General features: G+C 38.2%; 2 long non-coding RNA genes across 2 annotated transcripts; one reads left to right on the forward strand and one right to left on the reverse strand.

Moving 5' to 3' along the window:
- The first annotated feature begins 5,999 nt into the window (after positions 1-5,999).
- LOC113655265 lies at positions 6,000-12,891 on the forward strand. Its single transcript, XR_003443663.2, has 3 exons — positions 6,000-6,735; positions 7,274-7,423; positions 12,188-12,891. It is a non-coding gene; the product is annotated as an uncharacterized LOC113655265 (long non-coding RNA).
- Positions 8,818-11,244, reverse strand: LOC113655266. Its single transcript, XR_003443664.2, has 2 exons — positions 10,898-11,244; positions 8,818-9,685 (listed from the first exon to the last, which is right to left on the reverse strand). It is a non-coding gene; the product is annotated as an uncharacterized LOC113655266 (long non-coding RNA).
- Positions 12,892-13,552: the final 661 nt, after the last annotated feature.

Consider the following 13,552-nt stretch of genomic DNA (forward strand, 5'->3'; position numbering starts at 1 on the left):
GATTCAACTTTATTGTCATTACATATGTACAAGTACAAGGCAACAAAATTCAGTTTGGCATCTAACCTGAAGTGCAATAAGCAGCAAGTGCAAGATGTACAGTATTTACAATATGAGTACAGTATTTACAGTATAAACAGGATAATATACAGAGGAATATGCTATGGATGTACAGGTATGGATATACAAGATATACAGGTTGGGTGCTACAGTATGGACATGAAATATACAAGGTGTTATATATTATATACCAGGGGTATTCAATTAAAATTCAAAGAGGTCCAGTTACTAAAATTTCCTCCCACCAAAGGTCCGAATCTTATATTGTCACTTAAAATAGTGTACCCTCATGCTAATACAATTAATAATGCACATACATTTCTATATAATTTATTGTTAAATTTCAAGTGTTTTCAAAGTCTGAACTTGTATGGCACTTGAATGGAAAACAATCCTGTAGTTGTCTTTACTACATGTCAAGTAACAGACAACAGACACTGAATTTCTTCTGAATAAAATAAATAAAAAGTGCAAACACAGCTTTGAGCAGCCTGAACTTAGGGCTTATATTTCAAATAATGTAAAACATTCAGAATCTTTTGAATAAAATAAAAGTGTTTTTAATCTTTAAGAAAAAAATTAAACAAAAGACTGTTTTAAACATTAACTACATTAATAACACAGGAACCTTAGGCAAAGGAACATTTCAAGTCAAATAGAACAGGGCAGAATTTACTGAATAAAAGAAAAGTGCAGAGCTTTGAGCAGCTCCCTTTTTCCTCTCTCCTTTCCACCTCTCCTTACTCCCTTTCCATCTTCCGTTCCTAGTGAGAGAAATGGGCATGTAACTGTCCTGTCAGCAGTTTGAATCTTAATTGTCCTGCCAGTGTAATTAGGTGCATTACTGCCACCTTCTGCTCTGGAGTATGGAACAGAAACAATCTGTTTTTGGCTTGGCTTTTGATAACGCTCCTGTCGTAATAACTAGATTAACTGCGCATAAATGAAATATTTATCTTTTTAGCTTATATAATCTTATAATATTAGATTATAATAAGGAGATGCTTAATATGATAGTATTAGAATTTTAACGGGTCCGGGCAGACCCGTCACTCGGTCCGGATCCGGACTGCGGTCCGCCATTTGGTGATGCCCGTTATATACTATATATACAAATATTCAGGTGATATTGAAATAATATACAGAGGTGGGTGGTCACTGGGAGGCGTGCCAGTGCAGTGGTCTGTTGCTGTGCAGTTCCCATACCAGACTGTGACATTTAGTCAGGATGCTCTCAATCACACAGCAATAAAATTTCACCAAGATGGTGAAGACAGGTGATGTCTCTTCAATGTTCTTTAAAGGAAGAATAGGCACTGGTGTGCTTTCTTGACCATTTGGTCCAGGACAGGTCCTCAGAGATCTGGATCCCCAATGAACTTGAACCAGACATGTTCAACTGGCAGATCGTTACTGTAGCTCCTTTGTTTTGTAGGTGTTACACAATGCGGCGGGATGCTGTACCTTTTCCCTGTAGGCTGTCTTATCTTTGTTATTGATAAAGCCAATCACTGTGGTGTTGTCCATGCACACAGCCTTTGCTCTAAGTCATTTTGCTCGTTCAGGGCCTGGATGCCCTGCCACATGCGTCTGGCATGTAGCAGTGCTTGGCCTTTTTGATGCCCCTGCTCAGGTTTGCTCTGGATGTCAAGTCAAGTCAAGTCACCTTTATTGTCACATCACCACAGCACATGTGTCATGGTGAGTGAAAATCTTGGGAGCGAGCTCCAGAAATTGCAGAGCCATTTACATACAGTGGTTAAGAAACAGAAATTAGAACAATTTACAAACAGGTTAAAAAAATGCGCAAAATGCTTAGTACCAGTTGAAATGTGCAAATGTGGAAAATGTGGAAAAGATGCAAGGCAGATTCATTCCGTCAGACCCCGGATACGGAAGGATTGAGACAGACCCGTTAGCAGGATAGCTTCAAATGAATGGGGTTTAATACATGAGGAAAACAAACATAATCCACACTACACGGGGAACTAACATAACTAATTACTACACATAACTATATTAATGAATCCGTGCTGCCATCAGCAACGCGGCTCACATATATACATATATAGTATGAATGCAGTGTGTGTGTGTGTAGTCGAGTGTTGAACTGTTGAAGTGCAGTGTGTAGCATTCCATGTTGTGGAAGTATGCTGTATGCTGTGTTAGTTATGGCTGTTAATTAGTCTGATGGCCTGAGGGAAAAAGCTATCCCTCAGTAGACTAGTGCAGGATCGGATCCTGCGGAGATGTCTTCCTGAGGGGAGCAGAGAGAGCAGTCTGTGGGATGGGTGGCTGGAGTCATTAGTGATCCTCCAAGCTTTTCTTATACACCGCCTGGTGTAGATGTCCTGGAGGGAGGGAAGCTCACCTCCAACAATGTGGCTGGCGGTTCGCACGACCCTTTTCAGGGCATTACGGTTGCCAGCGGTGCTGTTTCCAAACCAAGCAGTGATGCAGCCTGTCAGGATGCTCTCTATAGTGCAGGTGTAGAATGTTCTGAGGATGCTGGGGCTCATTCCAAATTTCCTCAGCCGTCTCAGGAAGAAGAGGATGTGCTATAGGCCCGTGCATCACTTGATCTGTAGGCAGTGTTATGGGTCTGCAACAAGAGCCATACATCCTTATTCATCCATGGCTTCTTATTTGGGTAAGTGGTGATCTGTTTTTGGATTAGGATAATCTTAGGCCAATGAGATTATGGTCTAAAATGGACAAAGCTGCTGTTCTCAGAGAATCAACATTTCAAAATAAATATTAAAGTCTACCACAATTAATGGTTTGGCCAAAGAAACAACTAGGTTTGAAATTAAAGCTGCAAATTTGCAGAGAAATTCAGAATATGGCCCCGCATGTCTGTAAATAACAATGAGTGGAATTTACTCAATAGAATTTTTTTTTGGCTACATATTTTAAGTTAGTATGAAAAACTTCAGATAAGTTGTGTAGATGTCTAGATCTTTCCGTGGTGCCTAGCTTATCATCATAAATATCTCCGACACTTCCTCCCCTGCCTATTAGGCATGACTGATGTATATAACTATAACCAGGTGGACAAACTGCATTTAACTCATTTGGTTTTTGTCCTAAAGCTAAAATCCTCTAAAGCTAAAATCCTCTCTGTCAGAGAGAAGACAACACACTTAATAAAAGGAAAAATGGCATGGTTCTCATTATATTTGTCTGATGGATTCACTGTGTGTTTGTTTTTTTATCTTTATGTACAACACAACTAATTTGTTTGAGCAGCTCCTTAACTCTGGCGTCATTTAAACAGTGCCACAGAGCACTGACAAGTGCGAAACCGAACCCGAAAGGCATACAGAGTTAAAAATAATATTAAAGTATAACTACCTTTGCCCGTGTTACACCATATGAAAACAAACAAATTAGTTGTGTTGTACAAAGTTTTTCTCATCAGTGATGAGAAAAACTTTCACCTTGCAAAAGGCATCATACCAGTTAACAGAATTTTCCAAGCAGGCTTTGCAAAAGATTATCAGGTTGCTTAACAAGTAGTATGTATTATTATAATCACACACCTGTGCCTAATTATTCTAATGATTTGTCTACAGTTGTAGTGAGTTGTGAGAGATAACAAGACAAGAGCCAGAGAGAGAGAGAGAGAGAAAGAGAGAGAGAGAGCTGTGCACACAGAGCCATGTGTGTGAATGTGTGTGTGTATGTGCATTCTAAAAGTAGCCATTCGTCACTCAACTACCAGCAGGGATGGTGGAGTTTGTCTAGTGTCACTATCCAGTGTTGCTGGATGAAATTGACAAATTGACAAAGGGCCATTCGGCAGTGTATTCAGGAGCAGACACAGTCTGCACAGCGTTTATGTCACAAACACCAAGCAAGCCTTATGAATTTCTGGGTGATAAATCGATTCAAACAAACAAATGGCCTTGTTAAGCGATTAAACCAAACACTTTTATTTGTAAGTCCATTATTTGATAATGCACCCCATTATTTGTTAGCACTGTAGAATTTGCTCATTTTGCTACATGCAACACTGCATTGAGCTAATGGCCATTGGGTTAATCCTGGAATCGCACAGTCACGGGTCCAGCCCTGTGGTATTGGGTCCCAAATCTGATGTGTCGGTCCGGTTCTAGTCAACACTAAAAATGTCAGCTCTGTGTCAAAGTTATTAATTATGCATACCCAATGCCTCACACTGACAAACTGCTCAATAAGTTAGGTTTGGCTCACTTTTACTCAACGCTTTATTCCATGAACGCTGTATTTCATTTTCCACTTCATCAATTCATAACTCTCCCTTTTGTTTTTTGAGGGTCCCAGCAACATTCCGGTGGTTCATGGTTCAAAATCTTCTGCCTAAATGCAGCTTATGTATCTGCCTATTCTGATGATATTCAGTATGATATTTGCTTTTCAGTGACAATATTTTGCTACAGGCAGACACACATAGTTGGCTCTGTGCTTATTAGTTCTGTTTCTCTCTTCCTTCTGTTACAGGCTTTCTACAGTAAATGAACAGTGAAACTCATGTATGCAAACTGGACATAATTTGACAAAGAGAATCCTCACACTTAACTGCCTGTTTGCCTTTTTTATGCTTTGTCTCTTAATAATGTGCATTTTTCAAGACTTTTCCAAGGATATTTGTCCTGTCTATACAAACCCTGGAAGGCTCTATTCTCCATTAATTTACAGGATTTTCTAAAGGTTGTGTAGCAAACTTCAAATTAGCCAGGTAATGATGGAGTTCCTATAGGGCCCACTTTATTGCTAGGGCCACTTGCTCCACTTTCTTACCATAATTCCCAGAGAGGTTTTGATATCATGTGTTAATGGGGTGAAGAAGAAGACATCTGCAAACTGGTTCACCAACTCTGTGAAGTCTTGATGTTGTGCCAGACTGGGATCATCCTTTTGCTGTCCCAAGGTTCTCTCAAATGGGATCTGTGGGGGTAACACCAGTTAGCACTAGTAGTTGACTGATGTCACACACAGATTGAATGTTGTGAATACAGTGGAGGCTTGTGGATACAATTCAAACACACAAAACCACTAGCATCCCTGCTGCATCCCAAACATGGGCTTAATCTTTGCCATCAATCATGGCAGGACAGCTGATGTGGCACTTCCTCTCCCTTTGAGGCTCATCCAAATGTAGTACTCTGTCGCTGCATTTGCAGGACACCACCCTTAGCACATAACAATTTTATTTTATAAGGCCTGACAGTTGGTGGCCCCCTTCGGTGCAAGGGCATAGTAGGACAGCTTAGTTTGATAAGAGATGCTGGACATCTCAGCTGGGGTCAGGGAGAGGTGTGGCACAGTGTTGGTGATGTGCAGGCTCTCCTCTAGCTCATGGGTCACCACCTGTTGCTGGAGGCTCATTTCTGTCAGGTGCTTGAGTTTGTGTTCACGCACAACAGAACCACAGACACACCAGAGACAGGAAGTGGTGAAAATGTGCTCTTGCACAAATGTGTGCAAGGCGCTACACAATTTGTTGCAGAGGTGCGTGCAAAGTGTCTTTGGTGTTGTGTGGCTATTCAGTTCCAGGCAGGATTGAAACAAGACAGGGCCCAGGAGCATGAATGTGCACAGTAGGATCAGGGAGTGTTGTCTTTACTTTCTTCCACTAGCTCTGGAGATTTAAGACGTGCAGCAATAAGTTTCACCAATGATAAATCCTGTGACATATACTTAATCAGTGCTGTCTCTGCTCTATCTTGAAACTTAAATCCTGACCGACAAATTTCATGATTGTTATTTCTGTCAGGAACAGCTGGGACTTTTTCTCTGCTGGAACACTAGGGAGATGTTTTGTCTTGTTCCATGTGCTTTTGTTTTTTTTCTCATGTGTTAGCCCCACCCTATGCTTATCCGCCCAGCCTCTGCACACCTGTCCATTGTGTTTTCAATAATTGCCTTCCTTATTTATACCAGTTTGAGATTTTGTGTTTCAATGTTTGTGGTGTGTTTGTGTTTTTGGTTTGTTGTTATGTCTCCTGTTTTTGTTATCTCAGTTCCTTTGTTTTTCCATATGTTTATATTTTTCTTAATAAGGCCCATTTTTAGGTTATTCCTGCATTTTGGTCTAATTCCTCCCTATGAAAACACCCACTTTCTCTGACACAAGGACTCAGCCAGACTATGCCTGGCACCTACTATTTTTGGAGAATCTTTTCTGGATTACTCTTTCTAGCCTTTTGGGATTTTTTTTTCTTTCCCCTAGATATCTAGTGTTCTTCGGTAGACTTTGCTCTGCACCTGTTCCTGTGGGTGACACTGCTTCACTTCTTGCCTGCAGTGGAAGTTCGGTTTCTGCGGTTGTTCGGTTTCTGATGTATTATTTCCTCTGTGCCCTGTGACATCGCTCCACTCCTGTTCCTGTGGGGGATGCCACTTCACTTCCTGCTTTCCCATGGAGGATTTTGCAGGACTTTTTTCTGTTTGTATTGGACTTTTTCATGCTCCTGTGTGGGACGTGCCAGGAATAGCTTGGACTTTGATGATTTGTCCGCTTCTGGCCTCCGATCAGGGTTGTGCCTTATTGCTGGTGTTGCTTGACCTTAGTGCAGCTTTTGGCATACCATTTATACTGTTCTTCTTGATAGGCTAGAAAATGTTGCCATTTTTAAAAGAACAGCACTCTCCTGGCTGAGGACTTTTTGACTATCACCTTGTTAATGTACTGTAAGTGTTGAATATTCTCTATGCATTCAAATGTTGTATTATATTAAGGTTTATTTTTTAAGGTTTATTTTTAGGCCCACTGCTTTTCTCCTTATATCTGCTACCTCATGGTACAGTCACTTTATTATTTGTAAATCTGGTATTAGCTTCTACTGTTTGCTTATAACGCACAGCTACTGTATACTGTATGTAACAGCAAAGCCAGATAAGAAACACCAGCTTAATGATTTAGAAGAATGTGTAAAGGACATCAGACAAGTTCCTTCTTCTTAATTCTGACATTGATTTAATAAGGCAGAGCTCTCTGATTAGAGTAACTTTGGATGTAATTTCAGTTTCATTATGTGCAGCAATAAAAAAAACAATGTAATTATTGACACCAGTCTTTCATTCGAAGCTCATGTAGAGAATGTCAGTAGAGTAGCCTTCTTTTATTTAACCAATATTGCTAAGATAATTAAAAATTAATGTCACCACATGATGCAGAAATACTAGTTCATGCATTTAAGTTGGATTATTATAATGTCTTATTGTCCAGTGTGTGCGTTCCCCGAACCCCCTCTCACATGCTACTCCTGAGCTCCCAGTGTTCCTAACTGCTTCTTGTCTCCGGACCTGCTTGATCCATTTTGATGCCCTTCTTCTGGTTGGAGTCTCATCACCTGGAGGTTCCCCCACTGCTGAGGAGGTATATAGGATTGATGTGGATAGAAATACTTGGAGACTATGGTGCTTGCTTTGAACTGCTGTTGCAGTAATCGGTTTTATACTCAGGCTTCTATCATTGAACGTTTAATTGCATCTCCAGGAACAAACTAGCGTTAAATCTATAATGATTTAAGACATTATGTTGATTTATAAGATGCTTAAAAGCTCCTGGTTACACAGATCCACTTGTGGAAAGGACGGTATTTATACTCTCTGGTGTCATCCAAATGAGGATGTGTTCCCTTTTGAGTCTGTTTCCTCTCAGGGATTCTTCCTCATTTTGTCTCAGGGAGTTTTTCCTTGCTGCGATTGCTCAGGCTTGCTCCTTACGAACAAATATAAATTTAATTTTAATTATGAATGTTTGTTTATTTCTGTGAAGCTGCTTTTATACAATGTCCAATGTTAACTGAATCGACTTGAATTCAGAGAGGTATTAACTGGATAGTCATTTCAAGCCACCTACCTGGATTCTACTTCAATGAATTAAACGTTAACAGTTAGTAGACACCCTTATCCAGAGTGACTTACATTTCTGTTTCAATTTATACAACTGAGCAATTGAGGGTTAAGGGCTTTGCTTAGGGGCCCAGCAGTGGCAGCTTGGTGGACCTGGTATTCAAACTCATGACCTTCTGATCAGTAGTCCAATACCTTAACCACTAGGTTACCACATCCCCACAAATAAAATCTCAAATAAAATAATTAAGACCACTTATGACAAATTATATTTAAAATATCAACTGACAAATATCAACTGACAAAATATCAACTGACAACTGACAAAATATCAACTGACAAAATTATATTACAAATATTATTGTAATATAATTAATTGAGATCGTTTGCAAGTATATTGTTTATATATGCCAGTTTTCCCGTAGGAGATAAATAATAGTAACAGACAACAGCGCAGAGGTAACTGTTCATTTACATCAAGTTCATATTACCATATTTAAGAAACAATATACCATGAATGTGAAATTTTATTTTTGATTATTAACAGAATAATGCCTTTTTTTAAATGAAAATTGAACGACAAAAACATATAATGACCAAAATTTTTTAGCTTTTTCACAAGTTTGCCCTTCTATGTTAAAAGATTTTAAGATATTCCAAGCTTCACTGTGAGTTAAACAACTGCTCCTAAAACTACAATTAATCTAGCTGCATGTAATCTATCCATAGGTATTATAGTACCTGAAAGCAATGAGCATCAGCAAGTTCATAAATAAACAAAGCAACTTTTTCTATTACATATTTCTATTCTAATTACATTTTTCACTTTTAAACTCCCATTCATAAAAGTAATTATCAGACACGTCTCATACGCATCCAATGTCATAAACGGCGAAGATAAAAACAAACCCGGGATAACTAAAAACACGATTTATTAACCACAAAAATAAACAGAGATGATAAAATCACGAGCACTGGAACCAAGAACCAGTAAAATACACACAAAAAAGGGCGAGGACTCTACTAAGTTAAACGCAATGTGGGGGAAATAAATAGACATGATGATAAATCAGTTAGGGGCAGGTGAGTAGAGATGAGACATGTGACAACGACCGGACCGTTCTGGCAGAGAATGTCCAAACAAAGTCATGACATCTAATCCCAAACATGTCCCAGAGGAGTGTTACTGTTCCTACAGTATGTGCCAGAACACTTTATTTGTTCTATTTTCAGTAAAGCTGCTTTTAGTTTTTTATGATTTTTTTTAATTCATCATATCAGGAATAAATGAGTAACTACTTGTATTTTGCTCCCAGTGTTCTAAATTACTAAATCTTACACAAAATGTCTATTCAAATTTACATAACCTACATATAAAATTTTATATCTTAACTTAAAACATAGTTATGGTGTTGGGACAGTCAAAAAAGTGAATCCCCTTTTTATCTTGCATTTTAAAACTCTTCACACACAATACTCTTTGCTTAGATGATACAAAAGGTCAGTCATAAAAGGTCAATGACCATTTAGTGTATTAACATGGATTAACATTAACGGGTTATTAGCATTAGCCTAATAGATTAATCAAGTTAGGTTTGTTGAATTTTAGAATCAGTTTTGCAAATATTAAATAAACTTTGAGTCCTGGGAACTTTTCCCTAGTACAAGTTCCATCATCTGTGATTAGTGTCTCGAAGTCCAACTTCTTGTATGTTTTTGTATGTCAGAGTCATCATAGCAGTCAAATAACGTGAGTGCTCGAGCAGCTTTCGCTTCATGAAGCCTGTGAAGAGACAGGTATACAAACAATTAAGAGACATCCATAAGGGACCCTTTTGCACAGCATACATTACACAATGCACACATCACTTTGGAACTCTTTTTGAACTGTTGTTGCAATAGTCACTTTATATACTTTGCCATTATCATGTATATAACATATCTAAATTATATTTAACATACCTATCCACATTCCATCCCATTCATTGCATATTGTACAGATCCTTATTGTTTCTTCTTACTTTATGCATTTATTCTTATTCTCCAGATTCCTTTTCATTGCACCTACATTTTATATTTTACATTTTAATTTCTATTGTATTTCTTCCCACTACAAGGAACAATCATAAAACACATTTCACTACATGTCATAAGGTGTATGTTTGGATATATAGTGTATCTTACACTATATATGATGCATATAGTTTTATTATGCATATATTATGCATTATGCATAATGCATAAGATGTAATAATATGTAATAATGCATCATATAATGTATAAAGTATATAAATTGTTATTGTATATTGTATATTTATATACTGTATATTTTTTGTATATTTCCTCCCAACAGAGTTTTAGTCTAATGGTATCCTTAGTCTGGGACCTACTGAATCAGTGTTAATGTACTCATCTGCCAAATGCTTTAGATGTAAATGTAATGTAAAGTTTTTTCAAGTCTTTTTTTTATAAATACAATTTACGATAAAATAATTTTTTTATCATGTTTTGATATTGTTAATATATGTACTATAATAAAATAATGTTTTTAATGGGGGTGCATCAAATATATCTTAATCACCCCATGTAGGTACCCTTCATTTATTAGGAATATTTGTACACATGCACATTTGTGCAATTATCTAATCAGTCAATCATGTAGAAGGGCAATGCAAAAAAAATTATAGATACAGGCCAAGTAGGCTTAAGTTAATCACTCATCAAATATCATGAAAAAAAGTTCTGAGAGAGAGCAGCAGTTTCTGAAATACTCAAACTACCTTGCACAGTTAAAGTACTTAGCACTTATCACAGTTACCAAAATCACACTTTTCCCAATTTTTAGGTTTGATTAAGCTCTTGGACTTTATAAGCATGATTAGATATTTTTGATGCTGCACATGATTGGATAACTGCATAAATTAAAGAGTGAAGGAAAGTCTGTAGTCAACATGTTCATTACTGATTAGTTAAAAACACAAGAACCTGAAAATACCTTGGAATTGTAACTTGCCTTATTTCACGGCCATCCACGGCTGCTCTGGAGGGATGTGTGGTGTCTACTGTGTTGTGGTCGTTGTTATTGTTTGTGTTCTGAATCCGGTCTCAACCTTTTCAAGGTGGCTTGGCTGTTCTCTGGGGCAAAGTTTATGGTGAGTTTGCGGATCAATTTGTAGACGGTGGTTCGTGAGACTGGGTTTACATTCATCTCATCCGCCATGTCCTTTTATCCACATGTACAAGTTCAGATTAGTCTTTTTAACAGGCAAGTCCGAAGTACAGAAGCACGTGTTTTTAAAAGTTCAGGCTATTCTTTTTCTGTGTACTGATCGATATGACCTGTGCAGTCAGTTGTCAACTTTTTTGTGCATATTGAGAATGCAGAGAACACAACCGAGAATGGCTTCTTTGGACTCCTGCGAGCTAAGACGCTGCCAGACAAGGCGCAGCGCGGCGGACAGATGGGCAGCAGCAGTTGAAACACTTCTGCTGAAAAACCGTGCTGCTGTGCTGGCTAACCTGCTGCCAAGTAACCGAAGGAGCACCGAGCGGATCAAGAGGAAAACGGCTGGCATTCTGGGGAGAGTAGGAGAAAGAAACAGTGAAGCAAGAAAGTGTTGGAGATAAGCACTGACGCACAATCCTCTCGATACCTTCGAATACGGCTTTCAGACATACGCTGCTTCACTTAACTGTCCACTAATTATGCTGAGAATGAAAAGAAAAAATAAATATAAGGTACTTTCCGTTTCCCTTACAGGTCCCGTACAGACAAAAATTGTGGTAGTGATATATTGCTTGCAGTCTTTAAATCAAATTGTCATGTATACAATGACAGTAACGACTTGACTATGACTTTTCGCTGTGCTGTCTGAAACCTCTCTGTCGTCTCCCTATTGTAGTTCTTAAATGTACGCAGGGCTTATGTGTGTGTAACAGCTGCTTTGGGTGTGGGGGGTAGGGGAGAGTATGAAGGCCTTATTGGAGCAAACAACTGAGCACATGTGACAGTGGAATTTTTAGTCAAAGAAAATAGTCACAAGTGTATCGAAAAAATTTAAAGCACAGTGAAAAAATATTTAGTAGATGCAAACTTTCAGAATTTTCTGTATTTTCAAATGCAATTGTGTAACCAGCAGCTTTTGAACAACTTATGAGTATGAACGGCAGCAAGATTTCTAAATTATAGTTTTAACATAAATTACTTTTTGCAGAAGCCATTGAATGCTCAATGACAGATCCGAGTGCAAAACTGACTGCAGTCCATAATCATGTGTATTTTCAGGCTTACTATATGGGATCATTCTCATCAGCAGAAAGTGGCCTCCAAGTGATGAGAGTGCATCCAGAAGTAGGGGTTCATGATGTAGTCCAGTGTGCAGAAACAGTCAAGAACAACTATGACAGGACTCCAGCATAACTAAAAGTCTACAAAAAGGAGTGCCAGGAGGAAGGAGAGGCACAACTTCCAACTTGTGATCTAAGTGGGCATGGTAGATCATAAAAAAATTATATTCAATGCAAAATCTGACTGAAATTTGAACTAATATAGTGTGGATAAATTTGAAGTGATGTGTTCATGTGCCTTTAAAGAGTATGCCATGTAACCCTGACACTTTGTTGGCAAATGCTCATGTCCCAATTTAAAATATTTGTTTAGTTCTTTTGGATTTACATTTAGATTTATGGCATTTGGCAGATGCCCTTATCCAGAGTCACGTACAAAAGTGCTTTGAAGTCTCTATCAGTGTATACATCAATACTGGTTTGCTAGGTCACAGAATAAGGATATCATGAGTCCAACACTCTGTTGGAAAGAAAATAGTAAATCTTTTATACAAACAGGAAAAAAAGTGCTACTTTTAGTTTTTTAGGAAGAGGTAGGTCCCCCTGTTTGAAGACACTCAGTGACTCAGCTATTTGGCCATCTAGGGGAAGTTCATTTCACCATGAGTCACAATGGATCTTGAGAATACAAGAGTCTTAATGGATCTATGCACAGTCATAATGAGCCATTTTTAAAAACATGCAATAGAACAAAATGTGCATGTACAGTAGCCTAAATAGGATCAACATATTCTGTGTTTGACTGTGATTTACTGTTGAAAGCATATATTTTCATATGTTAAACTGTTTCTTTCATGGGTCTCACAAATATTGTTGTAGAGTTACTAAATGCACCCACCCACCAGGCTCTTCCAATATTCCTATTATGTTGGCCTACATTTTGAAGTAATTTTGCCTGATGGGCCAACATAATAGGAATAGTGGAAGCAACCACATTTCTGATATGAATGTGATCAATTCTATTTGTAAGACTAACAGTCTTACAAATAGACTTGATCACATTCATATCAGAAAATGCTGTTTCTTGATGTCAAATGCTTTGATGTCTGGTAAGTGAATAGTTCCTGGGTCTGTCAAACTCTATAATTGTGAATGTTGCTGAAATTTCAGCAGGGTATGATTTTGGAGCTTAATTATCTCCATCTCCATTTCTGCAGCACTGACATTGCAAGATGCATACACCTTTATAGGATACCTGCATTATTGATATGATGGGTAAAAAAGTTACTTTTTTGCACAGGTACTTTGTGCGTGAGTGAAAACACATGAAACACTATCAGTGGCCCATTGCTACAAGTCAGGC

Source organism: Tachysurus fulvidraco, chromosome 4 (assembly GCF_022655615.1).
Source record: "Tachysurus fulvidraco isolate hzauxx_2018 chromosome 4, HZAU_PFXX_2.0, whole genome shotgun sequence".
Classification (NCBI taxonomy): domain Eukaryota; kingdom Metazoa; phylum Chordata; class Actinopteri; order Siluriformes; family Bagridae; genus Tachysurus; species Tachysurus fulvidraco.